A 6,000-nucleotide genomic window follows, 5' to 3' on the forward strand; every position below is an offset into this window, starting at 1 on the left:
TGGGCAGGGGTGCTAAAACGGGGATGTGCAGGGAACGTGTGACATGGGGTACGGTAGGGATATAACCCTGACCATGAGCAGGGGTGTTGCATGGAAAGTCACTTGATAGAGTCAGTCACAGATGAACAAAAAATCACGATACCCGACCCTATTACTTCTGAAGAGCGCTTGCCACAGCCACCCGCTGCGGTTTCAAGAGAGTGAGCGCTCCTAGGAGACGTTTCTCTCAAGATGCGCTTTTCCCGGCTGATTTTTACACTAGGTATCCTTCCTCAACGACCCGCACAGAACAGCCTGCGTGCAGAGCACCCGGAGGTCAGAGCAGGGACCCCAGGCGGAGGCAGGGCGGCGGCGGGGCGGGCGCTCCCTACCTCGGAAGGGGGAGGTGCTGGGGGGCGCGGGGTCCCCCGTCTCTCTACCGCACGCCCGGCCCTCCGTGCGAGCCCCGGAGCCGGGCTCTCCTGCCGTCCAGCTCTCAGCAGATGAACCGTAAAGCCCAGGGAAATGACCCGAAGGTGAGGGCAGGGTAATCTCTAACGTGTGGGTATAAAACCGTAAAGCTGAAGCCTGGCGTCAGCCTCCATTGAGCTACTGCTTTTGCTGTGGGTATTTTTTTGTTTTGTGTGGTTTGGTTTAGGGTTTTTTTGTTTGGTTTTTTTCCTTTTTTTTTTTCCCCTCCAGATACACACAAATGCTCCATATGTTGAATGCAGATACCACAATACAGAACATTTCGGTCCCTTTGAATACATTTAAGGGCAGATACACATGGCACACGTAGGCAGGAACACACTCCGAGAGTAGATTCTTCTGTCGTGGACGTGCTCTTTATCGCAGAAAGGTTCCTTTAAAATGCAAAGAGCAAAGACGGCTGTTACTTTCTTCCTGCACCCTCTGTGACTGAATAGGTGTCGCAGAAAAAGAAAACACACAGAATTTTCAAAATCCTTCCATGAAGAACACTTGGCAAGAAAAGTTTAATTAATTGAATTCCTTCTTCATTTAAACAAGTTTTGCAGCACAACAGAATTTAAATTTAAATGTTGTTTTGGTTTATGGTCAAATAAATACACACAGAAATTAAGTTCAGTGCATTGCCATGGTACTAGCTGTTTTAAGAACATATTTTTTGCACATAGTACATCTTTCTGTACTACTGGGAGAGAAATTAAAAACAAATAAAATCCCCAAAACACATTTAGGACATTGTATGGCCTGTGCTAGTCTACCAGAAAGTTTCAGCTGTCACTCATCTGCCTCAGCACTGAGGTTAGATTAGCTAGCCACTCACACTTCCCTCTAGTCCTATTTTCTATTATTTCTATGATGTAGAAAGACCAATCTGCAGCTGATTTTTCTCTGTGGGTGTTCAAGAGTCCAGAAAGCTCTATGAATGAGAATCATATTTCATAGATATTTTCTAGTGCCTACTGCCTGTCACAGATTTCTTCAATAGTCTAATTACCCATATTCTTATGTAACTGGAATTTAAAGGAATGAATTTTACTTTTTTTGCCAGGAAGAGAGCAATTTCCATTTATCCTGCCATTAAAATCTCTGATCACCTAATTGTTGCTTCTTTTTCTTTTTTTTTTTTTTTTCTGAGTTAATAATTACTAGTGATTTCAGAGGATAAATGTATGGTATGTTATGAGCCATAATCTTTTTTTCATTGCTCTGTTTTCACCTTTTTTTTTTCTTGGAAACTGTCAAGGCAGAAACTTCAGTGCTGAAAATCTTTGCTTTCTGACCATGCTATTCTTGACATATTATCTTCAAGTCGCCCGAATCAGGCACAACTGCGCTTGGACAATTACATTTTTTTCTTGATAGAACTCAACTATCTTCTGTTTCTCAGAGGCTCCTTTATTTACATTTTCTACCTCTTTCCTATATCTGTACCTTGTACTACTTCACAAAGAACTGCATGATATGAATTTTAACCCTTTCAACAATTAATTCCCTAAATCACTTTGATTTCCTCAAGTCATCTTCATATCACATTTCTCCTAATGCGAAATGTGATTTAGAGAAGCTTTTACAGGAAAAAACCCAACCTCTTGGCAGATCTGTTTCTCTGTCTCTCTCTCTCTCTCTTTAAACATTCCTAACTAAAGAGAATATTTATAACTATTCATTAGTGTCAGTTGGTTTGGGAAATTCAGTTTATCTTTACTTACCCTCAATGTGTAATTTAGATGGCCTGTCCAGGCCTATAAATCAGATCAATTTACAGCTGCGAGGCATCCGAAGATAATGAAACGATCACACAAATGGCAGATTCGTGGAAGAACAGATAGATGAACCTCTATTTATTTTGTCATAAAACTACCAAAACATATGGATAACACCAAACACAAAAGCTTTAATCACCAAACAGAAAGAAAGAATCATTCTGCTAATGATCCTGGAGTAGACAGAAGTGGAGATTATTATAAGGAATTCTCAGTGTTCCATGTAGCAGTCTTATGCCTTTGAAATGGAAATAAACACAGTGGCAATGAATAGAAAGCAGTTCAAGATGTTCAATCCTGTCATTAAATATATTAATACATATATATATATATATTATATAAAAGTCTAAGAACTTTTTATGTTTTTTAGCCAAACCTAGAAGTAGTTCTAGAAGTATGAAAACTTCAAGAGGAATCTGAATTCTGGGGGGTGGTCAGCAATACAAAATTTTGAACAGCAAGTTCACTCACAATTTCAAATTTGAATTTAGTTGTGGTGATTAAGCTCCTTTGCTCCTACAACGGTTTGACTATCAGCAGTTTAGGTTAATATGCTGGGCAGAAAACTAATGACTCAATTTCTATCATTTTGGGTCAAGGGACAAGCTCAAGCAAAGTAACAGGGCAGAGAGGAGAGGGTATTCAAAGTACATTCAAATCATTAACATAGTCAGACAGTGAAGCTGGCATTGTGAATTCTCAGCATCTCTTTCTCTGAGCTTAAAAATAGGTCTAGAATTTTTTGGTCAGGACAGTAATGCTCAAAAATTTATAGTGTGTTCAACTGCTGAAAGCCCCAGAGACCACCTGTGCTGCAAAGGATATCAGAATAGAATTCAAAGGTAAAGGGGAGATAGTGCACCATCATTTTAAAGTAAAACATTAAGCATCCTCAATTTTTTAGATTTATGAGGTTGTAAACTTTAAGGGAACCTTCAGAAGTCAACTGAGTAATGCTAAAGAATTTACTGCTGTAGAAAAAAAATCTCAAACACATAAGCATTATTATCTGAATCAAAAATATTTCTTAATATGCAACAGATTTCTACAACATTTTGTAAGGAGCTACAAAACAGCAGAAACTTTTTGGATGACTAATGAGCTCACCCTTTGTGTTTGAAAGTTCTGGGACCTTGAACTGTAAAAGTGACATTATGTGTAACCTCTACACGAGGTCTACATGTATGGTAAAGGATTTTTTCTTCATGCTCTGAGGTCTTAAACAGCAACAACATCTCAGCACCGTGGGGAATCATGATTCTCAAATCACAGAAAATTTAAAAATATCATTTCACCAGAATAATCTGAAGTATCATTTCGTCTTTTGAATTATTTTTTTTTCCATTAAAACACAGCCATTAAATTTCCAGAACTTTGAGATTCTCTTAGGTTGTAATGAAAAGACAGATTCTGTATTTCCTTTACTATTAAGCAAACACAGCATGTATGCATCTACACACCAACAGTTAAAACAACTGAAAACACAAACTTTTGGGACATATATATAATAGTTTGGAAATTGTTTAAGAAAAGTCAATTTGGATAAAAAAGGCCATAGGAAAACAATCTTCACTCTTACGTCTGATTTCAATTTCTGTTTTATTTTTTTCCTTTTACTAGAACCCTTCTATATGAGAAAGCAACAAGTGCAGTTAGAAGTGCCACCACAGTGTGTCATGGGAGTTATGCTTTGGGCACCTCCTCCTTGCCTTCACCTCTCAGCAATTCATTCCCAAGCCAGACTGCATCTTTCTCATTTCTCTGATTAAATATTTTCCCCAAATATCTAAGTTAATAAATTTTTCATTTCTCTCCAGTGAGCTATGAATATTTTAATTTAAGTTCCAGGATCTAATATATACAATACACATGGGTGAAAGGCCTTATATAACTTTGTTGACTATTACATATTCATGTAATCCTCTGCTCATCAGACTGATCATGCTTTAAAATTTTTTGTTAAATAGATGAAGTAGTTAAAAGATGCAAAATTATTTTTTTAATACTCTTACTGTTGGACTGATCAGATAACAATGATTATCCACAATTTCTGAAAGAGCAAAATGAAATTGACCTGAATTCAGAGGGCTGATTCTCTTTTTTCCCATGATATTCAGTTTTTGTCTGCAATTATTCTTCAGTGTTCCGTGGAACACGGTAACAGAAGACATACAATATGCATTGTCATATTACACTGGTTCAATTATGCCGTATAAATAGGAATTGGACTTTTCACTTTGAAACTTCTGAAATCACCTTTCCTGCCACCTTCACAAATTTCTTAAATAATTGTGCATTTTCCTTGTACCCAAAAGAGAAATTAATCTTAACTGGTTATTTAAAATCACACAGTCATGAAAAGATTTTTAATTAAAAATACTGGGTAATATTTACTCTTTGTGCAGTAAAGAGATAATATGTTATTATTACTGTAAATCAGTGAGATTATGCTGAGACCTTCATCTTGACCAGTTACAAGTTCTTCTCTAGGAGTCCTTAAGAGGTTCCCAAAGAACTAGTAGCCTCTTTTTTTTAGTAATAAAAGGGATCCTCAAGAGTCATGGACAGCCTTGCACAGTTCTTCTGCTGAAACATAAGAAAAAAATAAGAATCACTTAGTTTGTTAGTTATTTTAATGCCCTCATTCAGTTTTTAGTTTTTTCCTTCAAAAATTTCATTAAGCAGGGCAAAAGCACTAGTTTTAAACTTATTATTAATATACAAGGTTCTTGGTTTTATGGGTAGATTGTTTAAAAATCATTGTTAAATCTCATTGGTTTTGATTTAGGTGTAATACTCAGTAACAAAATATGGATTAAAAGAACTGTGGTTTCAGTACCATGCCAGCACATACATACCAAGTATACAACACTTCTGCAACTTCCAGCTTTTTTACCTATGAGGGATGGAAAGCGTCTATGTAATTTGCACATCTGTGAACTGAAATTTGCATGCATAGTATTTAAGAAATTCCTAGGAGATTGAAAAGTAGACAACCCAGTAAAGACAGTCAAAGTGGTAATAAGAATACATGTTACAACAGCAAACACAGGCAACCAATCATTTACAACACAAGCAAAAACATCACTGACAAAGAAAGAAAGCACCCTTTCTGAAAATAAAAAGGGAGCTTGCATCTGAGAAATATTTTGCATTTGCATAACACCTTTCAATTTCAATGCTTTATAAACACAAATTAACTACCAGCGCACTTGTAACAAATGTGGGTAGAGCCCTCCCCAAATCTTCGTTTGCGAAGCCTAGCCATGATTAACTATAGCCATGTCTAAACTAGAATGCAGCTTATAAATACACACTGTTCTCGGAAAAAAACGTTTGTAATCTGTAACAGCCTACTTTTTGTAACTAGCCTAGTTTTTGCTGTTAAGACTTATCACGGGAAATGCTAAAGAGCTGCTGTGTTTATCTCTATCCCTTATCAAAACCATCCAGAGCAGTGCATCTTCCTGGATATGTGTCATGACAGTAGTTCCACATCTGTGATCACCATCCACATCATAACAACATCAAGCCTTGGTGTACTCATTCCTCTCTCTCCCCCCCTTTCCCTCCCAACAGAAATATGTTAGACTGGCAAGAGAACAGTTGTGCTGTTATAACTGCAGGTAAACTAGGGGATTCAGTATGCACAGGGTGCTCACACCCCGGATTAACACGCTGATGTCAGCCATGCCTTGTGCTGTAGACATGATCTCAGCTTCAAACCACCATCCTGGTGCATTGATTTGTGCTACTGGAGCCATGT

This window comes from Pseudopipra pipra, chromosome 5 (genome assembly GCF_036250125.1).
Source record: "Pseudopipra pipra isolate bDixPip1 chromosome 5, bDixPip1.hap1, whole genome shotgun sequence".
In the NCBI taxonomy this organism is placed as follows: Eukaryota; Metazoa; Chordata; class Aves; order Passeriformes; family Pipridae; genus Pseudopipra; species Pseudopipra pipra.